Source organism: Stenella coeruleoalba, assembly GCF_951394435.1.
Source record: "Stenella coeruleoalba genome assembly, chromosome: X".
Lineage (NCBI taxonomy): Eukaryota > Metazoa > Chordata > Mammalia > Artiodactyla > Delphinidae > Stenella > Stenella coeruleoalba.
This window is the reverse complement of record NC_137152.1, coordinates 117,566,302-117,593,640: the sequence shown is the minus strand read 5'-3', so window position 1 is coordinate 117,593,640 and position 27,339 is coordinate 117,566,302. Positions and strand designations below refer to the sequence as shown.

The window sequence follows — 27,339 nt, the reverse complement described above, 5'->3', positions numbered from 1 at the left end:
AGTTTTGAAAAATGCATATAGTACAGTATCTAACAATGTGGTCATGATTTTCTGTCTGGATGATCTGACCAATGATGAAGGTAGGGTCCCTTACTATTAATGTATTATTGTCAATTTCTCCCTTTATGTCTGTTAATATTTGCTTTAGATATTTAGTTGCTTTAACTATTTTTCATCTTTCAATCTTTGTACTGGCTTATTTAGGTGGTTGATTCTCAGTCCTTACTATATATTTGCCTTTCCAAGTTGGATTTTTCCCTTTCCTATGAATTCTTTCTTCTTTTCCATTTAGAGAATACCCTTTGTCATTTCTTTTAGGTTAGGTTAAGTATTGATGAACTCTTCTAGCTTTTGTTTGTCCTAGAAGTTCTTTATATTTCCTTTGATTCTAAATAGAATCTTGCTGGGTAGAGTATCCCAGGTTATAGGCTTTTTCCTTTCAGCACGTTGAATGTGTCATGCCACTCCCTTCTGGCCTGCAAAATTTCTGCAGAAAAATAAGCTGAGTTCCTTACAGGTATAACTTGTATATGACTATTTATTTATCTTTTGTTGCCTTTAGATCATTCTCTCTTTGTCTTTACATTTTGCCATTTTAATCGTGTTATGTCTTGGTGTGGGTTTGTTTGGGTCCAACTTGTTTGGTACCCTCTGTGCTTCCTGTACTTGAATATCTGTTTCTTTCTTCAGAGTTGGGAAGTTTTCAGCTATAATTTCAACAAATATATTTTCAATCCCCTTCTCTCACTTTTCTCCTTCTGGGACCCCTATAATGTGAGTGTTCTCATGGTTAATGTTATCCACAGACCTCTTAAACTGTTTTTATTAATTTCTTTCTTCTTTTTGCTGTCCTGTTGGTGTTTTCCATTGTTCTGCCTTACAGATCACTTATGAATTCTGCTATATAACTTAGTCTGCTGTTCATTCCTTCAACTGTGTTTTTATTTTTTTTAACATCTTTATTGGAGTAAGATTGCTTTACAATGGTGTGTTAGTTTCTGCTTTATAACAGAGTGAATCAGCTATACATATACATATATCCCCATATCTCCTGCCTCTTGTGTCTCCCTCCCTCCCACCCTCCCTATGCCACCCCTCTAGGTGGTCACAAAGCACCGAGCTGATCTCCCTGTGCTATGCGGCTGCTTCCCACTAGCCATCTGTTTTACGTTTGGTAGTGTATATATGTCCATGCCACTCTCTCCCTTTGTCCCAGCTGACCCTTCCCCCTCCGCATATCCTCAAGTCCGTTCTCTACGTCTGCCTCTTTATTCCTGTCCTGCCCCTAGGTTCTTCAGAACCATTTTTTTTTAGATTCCATATATATGTGTTAGCATATGGTATTTACTTTTCTCTTTCTGACTTGCTTCACCATATAACAGACTCTAGGTCCATCTACCTCACTACAAATCACTCAATTTTGTTTCTTTTTATGGCTGAGTAATATTCCATTGTATATATGTGCCACAACTGCTTTATCCATTCATCTGTTGATGGACACTTAGGTTGCTTCCATGTCCTGGCTATTGTAAATAGAGCTGCAATGAACATTGTGGTACATGACGCTTTTTGAATTAAGGTATTCTCAGGGTATATGCCCAGTACTGGGATTGCTGGGTCGTAAGGTAGTTCTGTTTTTAGTTTTTTAAGGAACCTCCATGCTGTTCTCCATAGTGGATGTATCAGTTTACATTCCCACCAACAGTGCAAGAGGGTTCCCTTTTCTCCACACCCTCAACAGCATTCATTGTTTGTAGATTTTTTGATAATGGCCAATATGACTGGTGTGAGGTGATACCTCATTGTAGTTTTGATTTTCATTTCTCTAATGATTAGTGATGTTGAGTATCCTTTCATGTGTTTGTTGGCAATCTGTATATCTTCTTTGGAGAAATGTCTGTTTAGGTCTTCTGCCCATTTCTGGAGTGGGTTGTTTGTTTTTTTTGATATTGACCTATATGAGCTGCTTGTAAATTTTGGAGATTAATCCTTTGTCAGTTGCTTCATTTGCAAATATTTTCTCCCATTTGGAGGGTTGTCCTTTCTTCTTGTTTATGGTTTTCTTTGCTGTGCAAAAGCTTTTAGGTTTCATTAGGTCCCATTTCTTTATTTTTGTTTATATTTCCATTTCTCTATGAGGTGGGTCAAAAAGGATCTTGCTGTGATTTATGTCATAGAGTGTTCTGCCTATGTTTTCTGCTAAGAGTTTTATAGTGTCTGGCCTTACATTTAGGTCTTTAATCCATTTTGAGTTTATTTTTGTGTATGGTGTTAGGGAGTGTTCTAATTTCATTCTTTTACATGTAGCTGTCCAGTTTTCCCAGCACCACTTATTGAAGAGGCTGTCTTTTCTCCATTGTATATTCTTGCCTCCTTTATCAAAAATAGGGTGAGCATATGTGTGTGGGTTTATCTCTGGGATTTCTATCCTGTTCCATTGATCTGTATTTCTATTTTTGTGCCAGTACCATACTGTCGTGATTACTGTAGCTTCGTAGTATATTCTGAAGTCTGGGAGTCTGATTACTCCAGCTGCGTTTCTCTTTGTCAAGATTGCTTTTCCTATTTGGGGTCTCGTATTTCATATAAATTGTGAAATTTTTTGTTTTAGTTCTATGAAAAATGCCATTGGTAGTTTGATAGAGATTGCATTGAATCTGTAAGTTGCTTTGGGTAGTATATTCATTTTCACAATGTTGATTCTTCCAATCCAAGAACATGGTATATCTCTCCATCTGTTTGTATCATCTTTAATTTCTTTCATCAGTGTCTTATAATTTTCTGAATACTGGTCTTTTGTCTCCTTAGGTAGGTTTATTCCTAGATATTTTATTCTTTTTGTTGCAGTGGTAAATGGGAGTGTTTCCTTAGTTTCTCTTTCAGATTTTTCGCCATGAGTGTTTAGGAATGCAAGAGATTTCTGTGCATTAATTTTATATCCTGCTACTTTACCAAGTTCATTGATTAGCTCTAGTAGTTTTCTGGTAGCATATTTAGGATTCCCTATGTATAGTATCGTGTCATCTGCAAACAGTGACAGCTTTACTTCTTCTTTTCTGATCTGGATTCATTTTATTTATTTTTCTTCTCTGACTGCTGTGGCTAAAACTTCCATAACTATGTTGAATACTGGTGGTGAGAGTGGACAACCTTGTCTTGTTCCTGATCTTAGAGGAAATGGTTTCAGTTTTTCACCATTGAGAACGATGTTGGCTGTGGGTTTGTCATATATGGCCTTTATTTTGTTGTGGTAAATTCCTTCTATGCCTATTTTCTGGAGGGTTTTTATAAAAAATGGGTTTTGAATTTTGTCGAAAGCTTTTTCCGCATCAATGAGATGATCATATGGTTTTTCTCCTTCAGTTTGTTAATAGGGTTTACCACACTGTTTGATTTACATATATTAAAGAATCCTTGCATTCCTGGGATAAGCCCAACTTGATCATGGTGTATGATCCTTTTAATGTGCTGTTGGATTCTGTTTGCTAGTATTTTGTTGAGGATTTTTGCATCTATGTTCATCAGTGATATTGGCCTGTAGTTTTCTTTCCTTGAAACATTTTGTCTTGTTTTGGTATCAGGGTGATGGTGGTCTTGTAGAATGAGTTTGCAGGTGTTTCACCCTCTGCTGCATTTTGGAAGAGTTTGAGAAGGATAGGTGTTAGGTTGTCTCTAAATGTTTGATAGAATTCACCTGTGAAGCCATCTGGTCCTGGGCTTTTGTTTTTGGAAGATTTTTAATCACAGTCTCAATTTCAGTGCTTGTGATTGGTCTGTTTATATTTTCTCTTTCTTCCTGGTTCAGTCTTGGAAGGTTGTGCTTTTCTAAGAATTTGTCCATTTCTTCCAGCTTGTCCATTTTATTGGCATAGAGTTGCTTGTAGTAATCTCTCATGATCCTGTGTATTTCTGCAGTGTCAGTTGTTACTTCTCCTTTTTCATTTCTAATTCTATTGATATGCATCTTCTCCCTTTTTATCATGATGAGTCTGGCTAATGGTTTATCAATTTTGTTTATCTTTCAAAAAACCAGCTTTTAGTTTTATTGATCTTTGCTATCATTTCCTTCATTTCTTTTTCATTTATATCTGATCTTATCTTTATGATTTCTTTCCCTCTGCTAACTTTGGGGGGTTTTTGTTCTTCTTTCTCTAATTGCTTTAGGTGTAAGGTTAGGTTGTTTATTTGAGATTTTTCTTGTTTCTTGAGGTAGGATGGTTTTGCTATAATCTTCCCTCTTAGAACTTCTTTTGCTGCATCCCATAGGTTTTGGGTCGTCGTGTTTTTGTTGCCATGTGTGTCTGGGTATTTTTTGATATCCTCTTTGATTTCTTCAATGATCTCTTGGTTATTAAGTAGTGTATTGTTTAGCCTTCATGTGTTTGTATTTTTTACAGATTTTTTCCTGTAATTGATATCTAGTCTCATAGCATTGTGGTTGGAAAAGATTCTTGATACGATTTCAAGTTTCTTAAATTTACTAAAGCTTGATTTGTGACCCAAGATATGATCTATCCTAGAGAATGTTCCATGAGCACGTGAGAAGAAAGTGTATTCTGTTGTTTTTGGATGGAATGTCCTATAAATATCAATTAAGTTCATCTTGTTTAATGTATCATTTGTAGCTTGTGTTTCCTTATTTATTTTCATTTTGGTTTATCTGTCCATTGGTGAAAGTGGGGTGTTGAAGTCCCCTACTATGATTGTGTTACTGTCAATTTCCCCTTTTATGGCTGTTAGTATTTGCCTTATGTATTGAGGTGCTCCTATGTTGGGTGCATAAATATTTACAATTGTTCTATCTTCTTGTTGGATTGATCCCTTGATCATTAAGTGGTGTCCTTCTTTGTCTCTTTTAACAGTCTTTATTTTAAGGTCTATATTGTCTGATATGAAATTGCTACTCCAGCTTTCTTTTGGTTTCCATTTGCATGGAATATCTTTTTCCATCGCCTCACTTTCAGTCTGTATGTGTCCCTAGGTCTGAAGTGGGTCTCTTGTAGACAGCATATGTATCGGTCTTGTTTTTGTATCCATTCAGCCAGTCTATGTCTTTTGGTTGGAGCATTTAATCCATTTACATTTATGGTAATTATCGATATGTATGTTCCTATTACCATTTTCTTAATTGGTTTGGGTTTGTTTTTGTAGGTCTTTTCCCTCTCTTGTGTTTCATGCCTAGAGAAGTTCCTTTAGCGTTTCTTGTAAAGCTGGTTTGGTGTTTGAATTCTCTTAGCTTTTGCTTGTCTGTAAAGGTTTAATATTCTCCATCGAATCTGAATGAGATCCTTGCTGGATAGAGTAGTCTTGGTTGCAGGTTTCTCTCCTTCATCACTTTAAATATGTTTTGCCACTCCCTTCTGGCTTGCAGAGTTTCTGCTGAAAGATCAGCTGTTAACCTTATGGGGAGTCCCTTGTGTGTTATTTGTTGTTTTTCCCTTGCTGCTTTTTATAATTTTTCTTTGAATTTAATTTTTGATAGTTTGATTAATATGTGTCTTGGCATGTTTGTCCTTGAATTTATCTTGTATGGGACTCTCTGCACTTCTTGGACTTGATTGACTATTTCCTTTCCCATATTAGGGAAGTTTTCATCTATAATGTCTTCAAATATTTTTTCCATCCCTTTCTTTTTCCCTTCTTCTGAGACCCCTATAATTTGAATGTTTGTGTTTTTAATGTTGTCCCAGAGGTCTCTGAGACTGTCCTCAATTCTTTTCATTCTTTTTTTTTTATTCTGCTCTGCAGTATTTACGTCTACTATTTTATCTTCCAGGTCACTTATCCGTTCTTCTGCCTCAGTTATTCTGCTATTGATTCCTTCTAGAGAGTTTTTAATTTCATTTATTGTGTTGTTCATCCTTGTTTGTTTGCTCTTTAGTTCTTCTAGGTCCTCGTTAAACATTTGTTGTATTTTCTCCATTCTATTTCCAAGATTTTGGATCATCTTTATTATCATTACTCTGAATTCTTTTTCAGGTAAACTGCCTATTTCCTCTTTATTTGTTTGGTCTGGTGGGTTTTTTCCTTGCTCTTTCATCTGCGTGTGTCTCTGTCTTCCCATTTTGCTTAACTTACTGTGTTTGGGGTCTCCTTTTCACAGCCTGCAGCTTTGTAGTTCCTGTTGTTTTTGGTGTCTGACCTCAGTGGCTAAGGTTGTTTCAGCAGGTTGTGTAGACTTCCTGGTAGAGGGTAGTAGTGCCTGTGTTCTGGTGGATGAGGCTGGATCTTGTCTTTCTGGTGGGCAGGACCACATCCAGTTGTGTGTTTTGGGGTGTCTGTGACCTTATTATGATTTGAGGCAGCCTCTCTGATAATGGGTGGGTTTGTGTTCCTGTCTTTCTAGTTGTTTTAAAGTAAAGCATATTCTTTACTTTAAAAATATTTTTTGCCAATTTTTTAGTATGCATGTTTGAAGAGATATACCTTTGTATATATGTCATCATAACTTCCTTTGCTTCTCAAATAATGGTTTATTTCTTTCTTTGAAAATATAATGTTTACTTTAAGGTTTTTATTAGTATGATATTTGGAACCTGTCACAGGAATTTTCTGTTGTCTGTTTTTCTCCTGTGTATAGAATATATTTTCTTTTCCTTTCCTTTCATAAGTTCAGTTGAAAGATGATTAATTGAAGCAACTCTGGATAATGTTTCCCCATCCCTGGGATTGTTTTGTTGTTTTTGTTATTTTCTGCTTCTTTATTTGTTTATTGACTTGGCAATACTATATCGGTGAAGTTTTGTCTACAGCATGAAGCATTCTGTGTTTTTCTGATTAGTGCACAGGCTTTGTTATACACACAGGCATTCTGAGAAGACAGTGGTTTTAGTGGAGTTCTCTTTGACTTTTTCTCTTCCTGATCTCTCTGTCAAGCTGTCTGCCTTCATGTGTATCACACCCAGCCCTTAGACTTCCTAATTGCAGGCAGATCTTTATGTAGTTTTCAAAATGCTACAGGCAAAAGTGGTCCAGAGTTTGATCTAAATAATTCAGACCCTTTTGCACGGGTAGTTTTGAGGCAAATCTATGAGGTTTGTTTGGATACCATGAGGGCTCTTATTAGCTATGTCTACCCCTGTTTCTCTGTGGTAAACAAGCTGGACTATTTTTCAGAGTATTACTCTCAGATTGCTGTAAACTCATTTTATTTACCGACCACCAAAATCTATATTGGTTTTGAGAATGTGGTTAGGTTTGACATCCCCTTCACTCTGTTACAAATAAAGTCTTGTTCTTTAGGGAGAGCCTTAATATTCTGTTATTCAGGGTAACCTCTCACACTGGGCTAGAATAACAGAATCACTGATCTGGAGCTGGCACTAAAGGCAGGCCTGCTTCTCTCAGAGTGATGTTTCTGCTTTGTAAGTAGGGTGCTTATCAGTGGCAGTTCTTCTCTGTTTGCCTCACCTGATGTGGAACCTAAACTCAATGATCAATCTAGAGCAAAGTATATTAGAGATCCAGTATTCTTAGATGCTGTACCTGCAGTAGAGCCTCCACTCTATGATAGGAGACTGAGTGGTGGAATAGTGTCCCTGAACTCTCACCACATGTTCCTCATATTTAGCCTCTGAAACAATAATCTGGTTTTGAGAATGGATGAGAAATGCTGGAGGGTTGCGACTTCACTAGTACACTGTAGCTCTTGATTGGGAGCTAGAGGTAGGGAGAACCCATTTTGTAGGCCATAGTCACCTTAAATACTAAAACCCCAGCGTCTGGCATCCATTCACCATATCTGTGTACCTATATTGTGGTACCTTGGGAACAAGACAGGGAAATGCAGGCACCATATAATATATCTCAGAATGGAAATAGTGCAATAACATGTTCTAAACAATCTTGTTTCAGATAATGACCCAGAAAACCCAAGAGCTGAAGGAATATCATGGCATCCTCAGATGTCAGGTATATTTTACATCTTGTAGATCAGTCCTATTAAGTGAAATGGGCTTTTTACACCCTGGGGTCTGAGGCAGGAAAGGGATTTCTATTTTCTCCATTCCACCACCTACTGTGTATTCTCTTTTTCTTTACATCTAGGATCATGTATGCTTTCCCTGATTTTTCTGTTTCACTGGAGTTGAGATAGGTAACTCAGGTAGAGGGACTCACATCAGGTGATTCAAGTATGAGTTGGTGACGTGAAGTATATTTACTGCTTAATTAATGGACCTGGGGAATGCAAACTTCTTGTTAATGCTTTATATACAACAGTGAGAAAAGGAATAGGATAAGGCATGCAAGGGTATTTCTTCCATAAGCAACAGAACCTAACAGTAAGAATTAATATTTATCAATTCTGAAAACTGCCATATCAAAGCGGCAGCATGTGAGTGGATACCACCAAAGAGGCAAGTATGAGGAAGGGCAGTGGAGTCAGTGCTATAGAGGTCCTGAGTACAAATTCCACTGATCACTCACAACCTGACAACACTAAGGGGTTGCTTCAAAAGTGAATTAGTGGGTGTTTAGGCAGGGCTGCCATCCCTATACATGCTGTGTGTACCACCCTACTGCAGCAGTGGCTATCATGTATAATTAAAAATAATTGATGCCTCTGCTAGTGGAGTAACACATGACATGTGCGACATATGTGATGACACTGTGGGTGCATTGGGAGTGCTTAGTTACTTGCAGGGGGATGATTTCCCTAGAGTGCAACTATGCCACTCTTATGCACCTTCCATACTTGTGCTAGACTACTTCAGAGAACTCTTTTAGGAGCCTTCTCAGAGGCAAGGACCTAAAAGCATCCCACTGAGTTCTTCTGAGACTCACATCCATTTTTCTAAAATTACTTTACTGAAACAGGAACAAGGCCTTCTGTGCTATTATATTGTACCATGCTGCCTGTAAAGTATTATTCATTTTGCAGAACCTATTCCTGACCCCAACCAATGAATCTGTTAAACTATTCTCATGTATTAGCTTCCTCCCCCATTTTAAGGCTTCTCCTTAACCTTCTGAGGCTCAAAATCTTTTCTCTCTTGAGTATAGAGATACGTTTTTTCCATTCTTTCTCTCTTTCTCTCTTCCTTCCTCCCTCCCTCTTTCTTTTTTTCTTTGTTTCTTTCTTCCTTCCTCCTTTCCTCCCTCTCTCTCTTCCTTCCTCTCTCTTTCTTTCTTTCTTTCTCTCTCCCTCTCTTTCTTTCTCTTTATCTCTTTCTTTCTCCCTTCCTTCCTTCCTTTCTTCCTTCCTTCCTACATGTGTCTAAAACATGATCATTCTTTTGAAAGACTGTTTGAATCCTATGTAAGTCACCAATTTATTAGGGTTTGTGCATCATACTGAGAAACATACTCTTTGATAGTATTTTTTTGTTGTCACTCTTAAAAAGTTCACATATTCTTAGTTTTTCTCTTACTTTCCTTTTGGTGTCCCTTCCTAATGCAATGAGGAGAGAGGAAATGAGAAGGGAGGAAAGGGAAAGAGAAGGAGATAGAGAATCATTAGATCAATACTCTGTTTCTTTTTCTTATTGTGCAGGGTACCTGTCACAGGTGAAGGACATCTGGGTTTTTTCTAGTGTTAAGCAATTATGAATAAGGCTACTCTTATTTGCAAACAGATGTGCATGTGAATACAAGATTCATTTTACTGTCAGTTTCTAATTCTGGAGGTAAAAAGCATAAAAATTGCCACTTCATCCTTGCAACAAGTAATCTGAACAGAGTGAAAAATAAACTCTTCTTGGATTTGCATGAGAGGGGAAGACACAGAGCAAACAACTACCCCCAAGATTGGTGAGACAAAAAAGCAAATAAAGGGGGTCTCAGCTTACAGAATCAGAGACTCAAGAGCAGACTGCTATAGGAAAACAACTGTAGTTGATGAGTTGCTACAAGCTCAGTGTAGACAACTCTTGAGAGTTAAAAACTCCAGGGGGACCCAGTCATACAGGACCCCACAATTTTGTTAGATTTACCTCTGGGAGATTTACAAGATTCCCACAGTAATTATCAGAGAAATATTTCCTTGGTCTTCTGGCACAGGGAAGGGAAAAGGAACCATTTTGAAATACACTAAAGCACTCCGCTCTTCTTTTCTTTAATTTTTATTTTATATTGGAGTATAGTTGGTTTACAATATTGTGTTAGTTTTAGGTGTACAGCAAAGTGATTCAGGTATATATATATATACACACACACACACATATATATCTGAATATGTATATATTCTTTTAAAGATTATTTTCCATTGTACATTATTACAAAATATTGAGTATAGTTTGCTGTGCTATAGAGTAGGTCCTTGTTGATTGTCTATTTTATATATAGTAGTATGTATATGTTAATCCCAAACTCCTAATTTATCCCTTCCCCCCTTTCCCCTTTGGTAACCATAAGTTTGTTTTCTATGTCTGTGGGTATATTTCTCTTTTGTAAATAAGTTTATTTGTATCAGTTTTTTTTGGATTCCACATATAAGTGATATCATACGATATTTGTCCTTCTCTGTCTGACTTACTTCACTTAATATGATAATATCTAGGTCCATCCATGTTGCTGCAGTTGGTATTATTTTATTCTTTTTTATGGCTAAGTAGTATTCCATTGTATATAGGTACCACATGTTCTTTATCCATTCATTCATCAGTGGACATTTAGGTTGCTTCCATGTCTTAGTTATTATAAACAGTGCTGCAGTGAACATAGGGTTGCATATATCTTTTCGAATTAGAGTTTTTGTCTGTTCTGGATATATGCCCAGTGGTAGGATTGCTGGATCATATGGTAGCTCTATTTTTAGTTTCTAAAGGAACCTCCATACTGTTCTCCATAGTGACTGCACTTATTTACATTCCCACCAACAATATACGCTTTAGATTAGACAGCGTCATCATAACTTCTTTACTTCTCAAACATGGCTTTTATTTCATTGGAAAATTCTATAATGGTTGCTTCAAAGACTTTGTATATTAGTATAACTTCTGGGCACTCTCATGGGCAGTTTCTGTCATCTGTTTTTGTCCTGTGTAAGGGTTATATTATCTTTGCACATTTCATAATTTCCTCTAAAACAGCACATTTGCTACTCTGGATACTGATACCATACAGTGATTGTATTGTTACTGTCTGCTTTTTTATTTGGTTTTTTAATGGGCTGGGGTATGTTAGTAAAGTCTATTTTGGCTGCTATGAGTTTTCTTATGTTGTTCCTCAGAGGGCACAGCCTTGTGCAGGCACACAGTCACTCTGATATGGTAGTAATTTTCATGGGTACTCTTACTTTCTTTTCTTGATCTCTCTGTCAAGGTGTCTGTCTCTGTGTGTATCATACCCAGCTATTAGGTTTCCTAACTGAAGGCTGATTTTTCTATAGTTTTCAAAAATGCCATGGGAAAAAAAATTCCTCAGAGTTAAATAAAAATAATTTGAACCACTTTGAACAAGTAGTTGTTGAATTAAGTCTTTCAGATTTGTTGTGGTATTAGAAGAGCTCTTACTTGCTTTCTCTTTATCTGGTGCTCTCTGGTAGACAAGCTGGCCTTTGGTTTAGTTTGTTATTCTCATATAGCTACCAGCCTCATCTTTTACTTATCACCCAAGTCTGCATTATTTTCTTTTTCTTTTTTATAAATTTATTTATTTATGGCTACATTGGGTCTTCATTGCTGCATGCGGGCTTTCATTAGTTGCAGTGAGCGGGGACTACTCTTCGTTGCAGTGCAGGGGCTTCTCATTGCAGTGGCTTCTCTTGTTGCGGAGCATGGGCTCTAGGCATGTGGACTTCAGTAGTTGTGGTGTGCGGGCTCAGTAGTTGTGGCTCGCGGGCTCTAGAGTGCAGGCTTAGTAGCTGTGGAGCACAGGCCTAGTTGCTCCGCAGCATGTAGGATCTTCCTGGACCGGGGATTGAACCCATGTCCCCTGCATTGGCAGGTGGATTCTTAACCACTGAGCCACCAGGGAAGTCCCTGCATTATTTTCCTGAGTGCCATTAGGTTTGACTTTACCCACACTCTGTTACAAATGAATTCATATTTTTATGAGAGCTTTAATACCCTATGTTATTTAGACCAGCCTCTCACACTTGGCAAAAAATCTCTGATTCACTGCTCTGGAGCTTGGACTACAGGCAGTGAGGAGGAGGAGGAGAGAAGAAAGGATCATTCTGTCTCAGCCTGAAAACCTGCAAATCGAGCATGCAGCAGGTGAGAGGATACTAATGCAGGGAGAGGTGGAAGAGAGAAGGCATTGGAGTGGGTGTTTTATATACGTTTTGTATAAATCCTGGGGGCCACACATGGAAGCATCAGGTGACTATGAAAGTAACATGGCTGGGGAGCATTTGGGCAGAGTCAGCACACTTAACCATACTTTGTGCAGTGTCCCACTCCAAAGAGTGCCGTTCAGGTACACTAAAATATGATTGGCACTTTTTTGAGTGAGATAATTCACAACATGTACAATCACATGTGGTGGCCCTGTGGGGAAGTGGTGTGGTTGTCTCTACACAGCTGTATTCACTTTGGCCAAATCACCGTCCTCTCAGAAGACCCTTAAGTGCCTCCGGAAAGATGAGACCTAGGATCTGAGGGCTCTTGGGAAAACTTCCCATCCAGGTTCTTCAAAGATTCACATACCTTTATCCAAAAAGGACCTGAGACCCCGGAAAAAGACTTGGGTTGGGTCCATTGTTCTCCCTTTCTTTCACCCTTTTCCCTCTTGTGCACTAATGCCACTTCTCTTCTAAGGAACCTAGAAGCTTCTTCTTCTTTAATATCCTCTACGATATCACTATATCAGCAGCAGTTCAGATGGTGACCAGAACTTTTCATTCAGTTAGTCTCTTTGCACACTTTAAGTATTTTTTTGTGTTTTATGTGCAACATTTGTTGAAGTGAGTGATGAGGGGTTTCACTTATCAGACCTTTAGAACTAAAGACACATCGCACAAACTTTTCTTTCTGTTCTTAAAGGGTCCTGTCTTAACCCAGCTCCTTCAAAGAGAGACTAGAAGAGAGAGACAAACAGAGAAAGGTAAAAGATGGCAAGCATCACAGTCCTGGAGACCAGTTCAGCACTGCAGCAATTATTGGGAAATACTTTGTATATTGTACATTCCTATGTTGAAAAATTAGTATATCCTGATCCCCCAGCCTTTGAATGACAACAGAGCATTGAGTTGACAGCTGATGTTTGTCAATATTGCTCTTTCCAAACAGCCACTTGTCTCGCTTCACCCCATATCATGTATATTAATAAACTTTTACAAATATGTTCAGTAGTGTAACTAACACCCAAACATTTCTGTCAGCCCCAGATTCCTTCATGTCTGTTTAGAGTCAATCCCTTTTCTCACCCTTGGACTCTGGAAACAACAGATCTGCATTCTGTCACTGTAGTTTTGGTTTTTCGTAATTTCAGATAAGTGACATCATACAGAATATAGTCTTTATGTTAGGCTACTTTCACTTAGCATAATGCATTTGATATTCATGAAGTTGTTGTGTATGCTCCTTTTTATTGCTAAGTAATATTCCATGGTATGGACATACCATAGTGTTTTTATCCATTCAACTATTGAAGGATATTTGGGTTGTTTCCAATTATTTGGGGCAATTAAGAATAGAACTGCTATAAACATTTGAGTACAGCTTTTTGTGTGAACACAAGTTTTCATTTCTCTAGAGTAAATATCTAGGAGTGGGATCACTGAGCCATATGTGAATATTTAACTTACAGGAAGCTGCCGAACATTCAAAGTGGATGTACCACTTTGCACTACAGCCAGAAATGTGTGATATCTCTAGTTGATCCACATCCTACTTTTTAATTTTATTTATAAGGACCTATGTCTGGGCTCTCTATTCTGTTCCATTGATCTATTTTCTCACCAATACCACACTCTCTTGATTACTGTACCTTTATAGTAAGTGTTGAAATCAGTGTTAGTCTTACAACTTTGTACCTATTTTTAAAATTGGTGTAGCTATTCTGGTTCTTTTGTATTTCCTTATAAATTTTAGAATCAAATTGTTGATATTTATGCAAATTCCTCATGAGATTTTTGATTAGGATGAAATTAAATTTATGGATGCATGTGGAAAGATTTGACATCTTACCATACTGACTCTTCCAATCCATGAGCACAATATATGTCTCCATTTATTTGTGGCTACATATGTAAGTTTTATTCTAGCTTAAATGGTACCATTTAAAAATGTTTAACTCATAATTGTTCATTCCTAGTAATAGAAATATTATGTATGGTTTGCTGCCCATGTCTCAGGGGTGGATCACTAGCCTTCCCTGCCTGATTTCTGGTGTCTTATAATCTGTTGTTTCCTATATTTTGACAGTTTTTTTCATTGTTTCAGGTGGGAGGATAAATTAGTTCCCTGTAACATCATATTGGCAAAGCATACACAAATAAGTGGTGGCCCTAAAACTGGCAGGTGTTTTTCAGCATTAAGAGAGCTGCTTTCTTTTGAGCTTAGGTACTCTTCTCCACTTCAATACTGAGCTACCTCAGGAAACTTTAAGTGCCTCCTAAGGTGTAAAACCTACAGGCTAAGATCCCATGGGAGAAGCCTCCTTCGCATATAGGTTATTCAGTGATTTAAAATCCTTTGTCTGAAAGTGGCCTGACCAAATGGAAACAAGACTTGCTAGAAGAACAAAGCCTTCCTTTCTGTCTTATCCCTCCTTTTCCACTCTGTAGAACCCAATTTTCTTCCTTTCTCCCCAAACTCTTAACCTTTTCCACCTATCACTTTCCTTCACTTTTTCCAAAATGTTTTCTTTCTTACTCCCCAGATTCTCTCCTGCTTCTCAGTTTCCCCCACCACTGGACCAAAACTTTATTGAATCTCAGGGATTGAAGCCACGACTTTCTTCAGGGACCTAAAATATTCCCATTCTTTTGGATATACTTTTGGATCTTATATGACGTTACCAAATGACCCCAAATTTCCCAAAACTTTTACACTCTTTAGACTCTTGCCATTTTTTCCCTTCAAATGTATATGTGAAGGGAGAGAAAGGGCAAGGAGGAACCAGTGCTCAGACAGCCTTCTATGATGAAATATTGTTGGTTTTTATATCCCACTCTTGATGTCCCTTCTTAACCTAGTTGGGGAGAAAGAGCGAAAGACAGCGACAGTGCTATAAGCCTTGGGACTGGAGCAATGTATGGGGAGCAAGTTGTACATTTTACATTTCTATGTAGGGAAATGGGGACTTCCTGATTCTACTCTCCTTTAATCCGCACTAGGGGTTTACTTGACAACTTCTTTTTGAGGAAATTTGCTACCTAGCTTTAACAGGGGAATTTGGGTTAAAGAGGAAAGAGGAGGAAAAAATCCTCTATTTTGTCTACTAGCATTGTTAACACAGAACACCGTGTGTGTACTTAGAGTGGTTTTATTTTATATTGAGGTTGAGTGATTTTTTATTTATTACTTCTTATTTTAGTTTTGGTATTTTTTGGCAAGGTGCTTATGTTCTTCTTGGTGTTATATATTTGGAATTTTAAAAAATTGTGGTTAAATATATATAATGAATTTTAACCCTTTTAAAGTGTACAATTCATTAACATTAAGTCCACTCACATTGCCGTGTAACCATCACCACTACCCATATCCAGAACTTTTTTGTCTTCCCAAACCAAAACTGTGTTCCTGTTAAACAATAACTCTCCATTAGCCCCTCGGCACTAGCCCTTGGTCATCTCTATTCTACTTTCTGCCTCTATGAATTTGCCTATTCTAGGTACCTCATATAACTGGAATAATACAGTATCTCTTTGTGATTGACTTATTTTGCTTGGCATAATGTCTTCAAGGCTTATCCATGTTACAGCATGTGGAATTTATCAACACTTCCTTTTTAAGGCTGAATAATATTTCAGTGTATTGTATACCGCATTTTGTATATCCATTCATCAGCCAATGGACCTTTGGGTTGTTTCCATCTTTTGGCTATTGTGAATAATAATGCTGCTATAAGGGACTTCCCTGGTGGCGCAGTGGTTAAGAATCCACCTGCCAATGCAGGGGACACGGGTTCGAGCCCTGGTCCGGGAAGATCCCACATGCCACAGAGCAACTAAACCTGTGCGCCACAACTACTGAGCCTGTGCTCTAGAGCCTGTGAGCCACAACTACTGAACCCGTGTGCCACAACTACTGAAGCTCACGTCCCTAGAGCCCGTGCTCCACAACAAGAGAAGCCACTGCAATGAGAAGCCCATGCACCGCAACAAAGCGTATAGCCCCCGCTCGCCACAACTAGAGAAAGCACGCACGCAGCAATTAAGAGCCAATACAGCCAAAAATAAATAAATAAATAAATTTTAAAAAATTATAAAAAAATTAATAATGCTGCTATGAACATTGGTGTACAAATATCTGTTCCAGTCTCTGTTTTTTTTTCCCAGTCTCTGTTTTTAATTGTTTTGGGTATATACCCAGAAGTGGAATTGCTGGATCATATGGTAATTTTATTTTTATTTTCTTGAAAAACTGCCATATTGTTTTCTATGGTGGCTGTACCATTTTACATCCCCACCAGCAATGGACAAAGGTTCTGATTTCCCCACGTCCTCACCAATAGTTGTAATCTTCTAGTTTGTTTTTGTTTCTTATAATAGCTATCCTAATGGTTGTGAAATGGTATCTCATTGTGGTTTTGATTTCATTTTCCTAATGATGAGTGATGTGGAGAATCGTTTCATGTCCTTATTGACTGGGAATTTTAAAATATATATATATTCTGTTTATTTTAGTTTTTACTTGTTGTATAGATGTGGATTTGAGATCTAGACTTGAGTCATTTTAGTCTATTGACAGCAATGTAGGTGCCTGAGTGCTGGGGGACTTGGGGACCTCCAGTTTAAATGTCTCTTACTTCATTCTCCCTGTCTCTCCATGACAAGTGATTTAGCCAATTGTGTATTTTACTAAATATACCTACCTCCCTCTATGCAGGCTCTTGTTTAACTCATCTCCCTAGCTCTTAAAATAAAACTGGTTCTGAGTGTGTGAATTTCTCTCACCTACTTGCTTCCACCTTCCCTCAGCTTCGGTTTTAAAAGCAAAAGACAGACTCTTGGAGGCCTGTGCCTCCAAATGGAAAGATTGGAGGATATTCTCTCAATAATGGGAACTCTAGGAAAAGTTGAAAAAATCCAGGACTCTGAAGGTAGAATCAGACACTCCCAGGAATGGTGGAGAAAGTGGAATTTCTGCCCTGTGAATCCTGGCACCATCTAAATAATCTCCCCTGGTCTCTTGAGTTTCCTGCATGTTTACCTTGCTGCTTCTAGGGTTTGGGAGTTAAGTTATAGAACTCTGAACAAAAGACTGGGAAGGTCAGGGCAGAGAAGGATGTGATGGGTGTGTTGGGCAAACCTTTAGCTTTGGTGGAAAGCAAACTATTTCTCACAACTTGAAAATCAATAGGAAACTGTTGATGAGGTTATCTCTTACCTGAGGAAAAGAAAAAAGGAGGTGGCTTGTTATCTCTCAGGCCTCAAACCCAGCGTGTTAAATATGTAGCAAGTAAGGGGATACTCACTCAGAAAGGATAAGAGAAGGACAGTGGGGTGGTCGCTCCCATGCTGGAAATTCAATGTTGAATGAAAATTACATGTATGTATTTGGGCAGGGCCATCAACTTCAGCTGAGTGTAGTGCCCTACTCTAGATGGTGTCATTCACATCCACTAAAGCATGATTATCACCTTTTTGAGTAGAGTAATGCACATCATATGCGTCCTATGTGGTGGCTTTGGGGGTGACTGTATATAGCTGCATACACAGAGCTGCTCTTCCTTGAGTCCAAGCACCTTTCTCCCGTTGCTGGGCTACCTCAATTGACTCTTATAAGCAGGTCTTGAAGAATAAGACCTAGGGACTGAGGGCTTCTGGGAAAAGTCACCCATGGAGTTTTTCCAGGGATTTGTAGATTTTTATACCCTTGTCCAAAGGAGGTGTGCCCACAGGGGTATCACATTTGTAGTGAGGATGTGGCTTTCCCTCTTTGTGAATTCAAAGCTTCTACTGTTTGCAGAACCTAGTACTTTTTTATAAATTTATTTATTTATTTATTTTTGGCTGTGTTGGGTCTTCGTTTCTGTGCGAGGGCTTTCTCTAGTTGCGGCGAGCGGGGGCCACTCTTCATCGCGGTGCGCGGGCCTCTCACTGTCGCGGCCTTCTCTTGTTGCAGAGCACAGGCTCCAGTCGCGCAGGCTCAGTAGCTGTGGCGCACGGGCTTAGTTGCTCCGCGGCATGTGGGATCTTCCTGGACCGGGGCACGAACCCGTGTCCCCTGCATTGGCAGGCAGATTCTCAACCACTGCGCCACCAGGGAAGCCCAGAACCTAGTACTTTTTATGCCCCTCCAAACCTCTGACCTGTTCTTTCCTAGCAGTATTCTTTATAGTTCCCAAGCCTTTCCCTTTTCCTTTGGGACTTTTCAAATTCCCTCCTGCTTTCACTTTATACCCAAAAGCTCTTTACTCTCTCAAGATCGAAGATGAGTTGTTCCTCAGGAGTTTGGATGCACTTTCTTACTTGAAAACATATGCATGTTTCCTTTCAAAGTATATGTAAATATTTATTTAAAATATATGGTTTTGTATATATATAGCAATTCTTTTTTTTAAATTGTAGTTGATTTACAATGTTTCAGGTGTACAGCAAAGTGATTCAGTTACACATATATATATTCTTTTTAAGATTCTCTTCCATTATAAGGTATTGAATATAGTCCCCTGTGCTTTACAGTAGGTCCTTGTTGTTAAATGTTCTAGGCAGCTTCATAACCCCTATGGTTATGGTGAATTCAAAAATAATTTATATATATATATATATATATATATATATATATATATAAATAAATGTATGTATGTAGCCTTTTTGTCTACTTTATTTTCCTCAGCATAATTATTTTGAACTTCATCCATATTGTTATGTGAATCAATAATTCACTTATTTTTATAGCTGAATAGTATTTTATTGTGTAGATATACCACAGATTTTTTTTTCCTTAATGCATTCACTTGTTGATTAGCATTTGTCTCCAGTTTGGAGTGATTTGGGCTTTAACTATTAGAAATACAGTAGCTATGGTCCTTGTATAAATATCCGTATGGAAATGTACTTTAATTCTCTTTGAAAGTCTGGATCATATAATATAGTAGTCATATATCTACAAATCTCTGTATGGAAATAAAAATATCCTTGTACAAGTATCCGTATGGAAATATACTTTAATTCTCTTTGAAAGTCTGGATCATATAATATAGTAGTCATATATCTACCTTTCCAAGAAGCTAACAAGCTGTTTTCCAGAGTGGTTGTGCTGTTTTTCATTCCCAGTACCAGTTTATAAGAGTTACTCTACATCCTTGCCAGTATTTCTTATTGCCTATCATTTTAATTTTAGCTATTCAAATAAATGTATTCTGGTGTTTCGTTGTGGTATTAATTTGCATTTCCCTGTTTACTAAAGATGTAGAGCACCTCTTCATGTGGTTAGTCCCCATCCCTCTATCTCTCTTGGTGAAGTGCCTATTTAAATCCTTTGTCCATTTTTAATTGTGTTTGACTTGTTAATGAGTATTGAGGGTTCTTTATAATTTCTGGGTACAAGTTCCTTATCAGATATGTGATTTGCAAATATTGTCTCCCATTCTCTACTATGTGGTCTTTTCATTCTTTAACAATATCTTTCAAAGAGCAGAACTTACTTTGGATGAGGTCCAGTTTTTCAGTTTGTTCTTTTATGGATCATGCTTTTGATCTAAGAGGTATTTCCCTAACCAGAATTGGCAGAATTGAAGAGGACCTTCATCAAAACTCAATTATGCTGGCATCCTGGTCCCAGACCTCCAACCTCCAGAACTATCAGCAATATATTTCTGTTTACAAGCTACCCAGTCTATGGTACTTTTATAGCAGCCTGAGTGGACTAAGACAAAAGGGATGAGTGAGAACTCTGTCACCTCTGTCTTTAGGTGTCCAGTGAGAGGGTCTGGGCTGAGATGAGAGTGGGAGTTGTGTAGGATGGTGGTGGTGGATAAAGGCAGATATGGGTATATCTGATTTTCTGTATTCTCCCGTTTCCCATTTCTATGTTTGCAATAGCTGCTTTTGACTAAATAGTCATGAATATCCTACCATTTACCACTTCCTTTTCTCTATCCTAAAACATTCCCCAGGAATGCATGTGGCAGGGAGATGATATTAGCTCTCTCATCACCAGAACTATCTCAGTAGTTGCCATGGGCTTAAAACCAGAATTTGCAAAAAAAACATTGCACTGAAAATCATTGCAAATCCAAATCTTGCAAGTAAATTGGGAGATTTCAGGTTCAGACAAAGTGGCATAGCCCAAACCCTGCACATCTCAGCTAAATACAACTATAAAACTGGAAATAACACAAAAGGCAACTAAAGGAAAACTCAGAAAGTTGGAAAGAAGGAGGTGAACTCGTTAGGAACTTCAAGACTGGAGATTATCTTATGCTCCCTCACCCAGCAGAAGAAGTCAATACAGGCATGGTGTTTCCCAATCCACTACCTAGCAACAGGAAGTGGTCTAGGTAGGCTCCTTATTCCTCTCCTGTGATCATTAAAATAAAAGCCTCAGAACTGCAGCGTCCTCATGCGATTTGTCTCATTCATTCTAAGATTCCTATTATCAGTGATGGGTATTAAGTAGAAGAGGCCAAGGAGTTGGAGTCATCTGGATCTATTTACTTCACCCCAGTTTTCCTTTTTCTTTCAATGAAAAGTATTACATCCAGGTATGGATTTCCCCAAATCTCCCCACCTCTCTATCTGTAAGAACTTCCAATTCCGGTTGCTAATCTCTCAAAGTCCCATTTATTTTTGGAAATTCTTTACCCTGAACTTCATTCTGAATTTACGCAGTTGCATGTTGTCATGAGAGTTGAAAACACCTAGAGAGACAGAACGGAAAGGTGAAGAAAATGCACTTAGCAAACAGTTCTCACATGAAAGCCTCAGAAATTCTGTTTTGTAAACCATTTTTGTTTGTTTATACAGGCCATTTTTTTTTCCTCCAGCATCTGTGGAAGAAGTGGGCTTTTGATCTCACTGTCCTGGCACCTAAATTCCCACTCTTCTCTCCAAGGGCGTTCTTGATGCTCTTGACTGGCTTTTCTGTGGGTTGGAGTTTAGATAAAGAACACTTAAAAAAAGATCAGGAATTTTGCAGCGCAGGAGCCTGGGGAATGAGGTGTTTGACTTTTCTACTTAAAGGATTACTTTGGGGGGGGTGGGAAAATAGTTTTTAATGAACTAACACTAATATCATTAATACTTTGAAAATCAAAAGGATAATGCAGGTATGGATTATTATTCCTAAGTAAGAAGAGATAGAGGGAGATTTATTCTACCTTGCTCCTGAAACCTGGCTCATTAAAGATGCAGTAGGTGAGGGGACTCTCAGAGAAAGATGGAAGAGGAAGAGCAGTGATGTAGAGGTTGCAGAGGCACTTTAGATAAATGTTGGTGTCTATTCAAAGGCTTAAAGGTGTGAGAGGTGGCATGAAAGCTGTGTGAGATGTCTTTGAGCGGGGCTGCCACATTCAGCCACATTGTATGCAGTGCCCTACTCAAGATAGTGTGATTCACACAAACTAAACCGTGAAGTTTGCTTTTGAAGTAGAGTCATGTACAACATGTACATCAGCATGTGGTAGTCCTGGGAGTGGAGGTGAAGCTTCAGACATAGAGCTACCCTCCTGTGAGTAAGGTACCACCCTTCAGTGCTGAGCTATTACAGAGGACCCTCAGAAGAGCATCTCAAGAGGCCAGGCCCTGATGCTCCAGTGGGTAGGACTAGGTGCTTTCACCACTGCCCTGGTTGGAGAACTAAGACCCCACAAGCTGTGCATTGAGGCCAAAAAAAAAAAAAAAAAAAAGAGGCCAGACACAGCATATGAGGGTCCCTGGAAAAAGCTTCTCATACATATTCTTCAGAGATTTGCAGCCCACTGTTCTGAAAAGGCCTGACCAAACTGGAAAGAATTTTGGTGGAGATGTGGTCTGTTGATGGTTTTTATTGTGAAATGATGTTAGATTTTGTTAAATGTTTGTTCTCTATTGGGATGATCATGTGTTTTTTCCTTTCTTCTATTAAAATGATGTGTTACATTGATTCACATATGTTGAACAACTTTGCATACTTCGGATGAATCCCACTTGCTTGGTATATAATCCTTTTTCTATGTTGCTGTATTCAGTTTGCTAGTATTTTTGTTGAGGGTTTTTATATTCTATAATACCACCTAGGTGATATTGGCCTGTATGTATTTTTCTGGCTTTGGTATCAGGATAATACTGGCCATATAGAATGAGTTGGAAACTATTCCCTCCTTTTCTATATTTTGGAAAAGGACTGGTGTTTATTCTTGTATTAACATTTGGTAGAATTCAGCAGTGAAGCTATTTTGTCTTGGGGTTTCCTCTGTGGAAACCCTCTGATTACTAATTCAATCTCTTTACTTATAGGTATGTTCAGATTTTCTATTTCTTCTTGAGTTAGTTTCAGTAGTTTGTGTCTTCCTAGGAATTTTTGTTAATATATAATGTTTCATAGTATCTCCTTATAATCCTTATTTCTGTAAAGTTGATAGTAATGTCCATTCTTTCATTCCTGATTTTAGTCATTTGAATCTTATTTTATTGGTCAGTTTAGCTGAAGTTTTGTCAATTTTCTTGAACTATTCTAAGAACCAACTTGGTTTCATTGATATTGTCTATTGTTTTTCTATTCTATAATGCATTTATTTCTAATCTAATCTTTATTAGCTCCTTTCTTCTGCTTGCTTTGAGTTTAGTTTCTCTTCTGTTTCTAGTTTATTATATTGGAAAGTTAGGTTATTGATTTGAGATCTATGGGACCTCAAAATTTAAAGGGATAAATTTAAAGGCATTTGTAGAATGTCTCTAATGTGCAGATTTTTGGTATGAGGTGATACGTAGTTGAACAGAACTGGACCTGCCTTCAAGAAACTTGTACTCATGTCAGACAGGAAGAGGCATATAAATGAAAAAGTAAAATAAACAGAGGACAGTTGCCTCTCCCTTGGTAGAGGTGAAAGTTAGTATTCCAACAGTGTTCATGTTGACCAGATCTCAGGACTTGAGATCCTCCAGTTCCTTATCTCATGCAAAGCTCACTAGGTTACTAGCATTTAGTCTCTCAGATACTGCAGAATTAGGCTCTGTGTCACAGAATTGGGGGAGTTCCTTTCTCCTCGATGTATTTGGGTGAAAAAGACTTGTGCTCAGTGCTGTAAAGCTATGGCAAATTCTGAGTTGAGGACTTCATACCCTTTTTCTTAGGTTCTAATTATGCACAGTCCTGGGGTAGCTCTTTCCCCCAGAAAGCAGGTTAGTCACATATAAATAAATGGTACGTGCTTTCCCCAAACTCACTTTGTAGTTATGGTTCTGGAAGCTACATATAATATATAAACAATATTCTCAATGCACATATAATGGTACCAGGTAAGGAAACTGCCTTGTTATTAGAAGATCAATTTTATTTATAGTATTCAGGTCTCCTATGGAATTGCTCAAATTCTTTCCTTATACAGAAAACTTTCTATCTGAACACCAAATCCCTTTACCCTGTAACTCATTTATTCTACTCTTCTTCTCAGAGCCTAGAGCTTTGCCAGTGGTTAGAAACTCCTCTCTGATGTCACCATATATTTAGAGATTAAGATGGTACCACTGACGAAGCAAAAAGACAACCTACGGAATGGGAGAAAATATTTGCAAATGATGCAACCAACAAGGGCTTAATATCCAAAATATTTAAACAGCTCATACAACTCCGTATCAAAAAAACAACCCAGTCAAGGTATGGGCAGAAGACCTGAATAGACATTTTTCCAAATAAGACATACAGATGGCCAACAGGCACATGAAAAGATGCTCAGCATCACCAATTATTAGAGAAATGCAGATGAAAACCTCACACGTGTCAGAATGGCTATCATCAAAAAGTGTACAAATAACAAATGTTGACAAGGATATCGGGAAAAGGGAACCCTTGTGCACTGTTGGTAGGAATGTAAATTAGTGCAGCCACTATGGAAAACAGTATGAAGATTCCTCAAAAAACTAAAAATAGAACTGCCACACAATCCAGCAATTCCACTCTTGGGTATATATCTGGAAAAAATGAAAATGCTAATTTGAAGAGATACGTGCACCCCAGTGTTCATAGTAGCACTACTTACAACAGCCAAGATATGGAAGCAACCCAAGTGTCCATCGACAGATAAATGGATAAAGAAGAGGTGATATACATATACAATGGAATGTTACTCAGCCATAAAGAAGAATGAAATTCTACCATTTGCAGCAATGTGGATGGACCTAGAGAATATTATGCTTAGTAAAATAAGTCAGACAGAGAAAAACAAATACTGTATATCACTTATATGTAGAATCCAAAAAATAATACAAATGTATGTACAAAACAGCAATAGATTCACAGATACAGAAAACAAACTTGTGATTACCAAAGGGGAGACAGAATTGGGAAGGGACAAATTAGGGGTATGGGATTAAGAGATACAAACTACTATATATAAAATACATGAGCAACAAGGATATATTGTACAGCACAGGGAATTATAGCCATTATCTTGTAATAACTTTTAATTAAATATGATCTGTAAAAATTCTGAATCACTATGCTGTACACTTGAAAGTAATATAATATTGTAAATCAACTATACGTCAATTAAAAGAAATAAAATCATTGGGCACAAAACATCTATAATTGACAAAAAACTTTAAACTATCACAAAATTTTATTTGTATATAATCAATTTTAAACATTGATTATTAGAACATAGTAAATGACTTGAATTATTAAGAGAAAGGAAAAGATGGTACCTGAACTTTTTATTCAGTTCATCTCATTACAATTATAATGTTAACTTTTAAAAATACTACATGTGAAGGGATGAAGTGACAAAAGGATTGTTTGAGTCTGAATAAATATTACAACCCTCTTTTTTTTTTTTTTTTTTTTTTTTTTGCATTATGTGGGCCTCTCACTGTCGTGGCCTCTCTCGTTGCGGAGCACAGGCTCCGGACATGCTGGCTCAGCGGCCATGGCTTATGGGCCTAGCCGCTCTGCGGCATGTGGGATCTTCCTGGACCAGGGCACGAACCCGTGTCCCCTGCATCGGCAGGTGGACTCTCAACCACTGCGCCACCAGGGAAGCCCTTACAACCCTCTTAAATGTGAATAAATAATGCATTGGCTTTTTTCCCTAATTTTTCTACAGTTGTTCCTTCTTAATACAAGGCTAAGTGAGAGAGAAAGAGAAAAGAGAGAGGGTGACAAGAGCCACACTTTTGGACATGATCACAGGACTCGAGTAGTGCCTGAAAGGTAAATTGTAAATTTCACATTGTTCTGTTGGGAAATGGGGTAGAAACTGGTGTCACCTCCAATATATGCTTGTTCAAACCATTACACAGTTGAATTGACAATTGTGTTTGTGATTTTTTTGTGCCTAAATCTAATAACCCCATAGCTTACCGCACTCCAAACTGTGGAGGGAAATTTTAGTTTGAATTACAAAGTACACAAATTGTTCTTTGTCACCTAATATTGTAGGAAGGGTACCTCACGTGACTACTGTTACCACTAACTTACATGCTCCTTTTTGAACTCCCAGCATATTCTATGTGCTTGTCTGTGGTAGTGACCACTCTGAGTGAGTTTTTCCTCATTTTTGCATGTTTACATGCCATTGGAAAGAGTAATATGTATGTGTGTTTGGTTTGGGGTTGTAATTTTATGTGGGTGTGCTTATGTTGTGTGGATATTTTCATTGCGTTGGTTTTGATATTTAGTTTATGGGTTTTACTCTTTACATGTTCTTACATTATTGTTCTATATTTAAGTTAGGTTCTAATATGCTATTGGATTCAGTTTGCTAGTATTTTGTTGAGTATTTGATTAGAACTCTTGAGAATGAGGAGATTTTTACATTGGCTTCATTTACTCTTTTATGTGTATCCCTATGCATATCAGGGCCCTGGAAGGCAGAAATTGAGAAGCAGGTTATCTATTTTGTATACCTGTGTTAGGAAATGTAGTATGTCCTGTTGCTCCCTCCCTCCAGGGTGATCTCCCTTAAACCACACCAATGTGTTGCCTTGGCAACTGCTATTTGTTATTGCTTTTCCTTTCAGAAAAAGTTGTATAACTCTTTTTGCCTAGTACCTTTCATCAGCATAATTATTTAGAAATTCATCCAAGTTTTTGTGTGTATCAATGATTCAGATATGTTTATGCGTGAGTGGTATTGCAGTGCATGTATAGAACATATTTTGCTCATCTCCACACCTATGGATGAACATTTGGGTTGTTTCAAGTTTTGGGCTATTATGAGTAATGCTGCAATGAACATTGATGTACAATTTTTTGTGTGAACGTTTGTTTTGGAATGGCAAGGTCATATAGCAGATTTATGTTTATCTTTTTCAGAAATTGATAATCTGCTTTCCAAATTGGTTGTAGTGTTTTACGTTTTCAAATTTCTGGTGCCTTTATATCCTTAACAACATTTAGCATAGTTAATCTTTTTAATTTTAGCACTCCTAGCAGGAGTCAAGTGTCACCTCATTATAGTCTTATTTTGCGTTTCTTGAATAACTAATGATGCTGAGCATTTTTATGTGCTTATTTGTATATTTTTTTAGAGAACTTTACTTGTAAAAGTAAAACACTAGAATACAATTCAGAAATAATAAGGAATGTACCACTGACATATACAAGTGGGTTGAATCTCAAAGGCGTTTTGCTGATTAAAAGAAGCCAAAAAAAAAAAGCTTACATACTGCATGATTCCATTTATATGATGTTCTTTTTTTTTTTTTTTTTTTTTTTTTCCCGATACGCGGGCCTCTCACTGTTGTGGCCTGTCCCGTTGCGGAGCACAGGCTCCGGACGCGCAGGCTCAGCGGCCATGGCTCACGGGCCCAGCCGCTCCGCGGCATGTGGGATCTTCCCGGACCGGGGCACGAACCCGTGTCCCCTGCATCGGCAGGCGGACTCTCAACCACTGCGCCACCAGGGAAGCCCTATATGATGTTCTTGAAAAGATAAACATATATTAATGAAAAGTAGGTTAATCATTTCGTGGGTTTAGGAGTGGAAGTTGGTGTAACTATAAAACAATAACACAAGGAAAGTATCTTAGGTGATGCAGCTATTCTTTATCTTGATAGTGGTGATGTTTACTCAAATCTATACATATGTTAAAATCATAGGTCTATGTACATACAAAAAAATTCAATTTTACTGCACATTATTTTTT

The 27,339-nt window shown here is 37.9% G+C and overlaps 1 long non-coding RNA gene across 7 annotated transcripts in view; it reads left to right on the top strand.

Annotated features, from left to right (window-relative positions):
• Positions 1–27,339, top strand: part of LOC307179901 — a 552,143-nt gene that overhangs the window by 330,990 nt on the left and 193,814 nt on the right. For 5 of the 7 annotated variants that reach the window (XR_013825591.1, XR_013825593.1, XR_013825595.1 and 2 more), the window contains 2 exons: positions 7,855–7,911; positions 25,297–25,403. This is a non-coding gene — a long non-coding RNA (uncharacterized lncRNA). The remainder of the gene's footprint in view (positions 1–7,854; positions 7,912–25,296; positions 25,404–27,339) is intronic. The other 2 variants (XR_013825592.1, XR_013825594.1) reach the window with 1 other exon arrangement.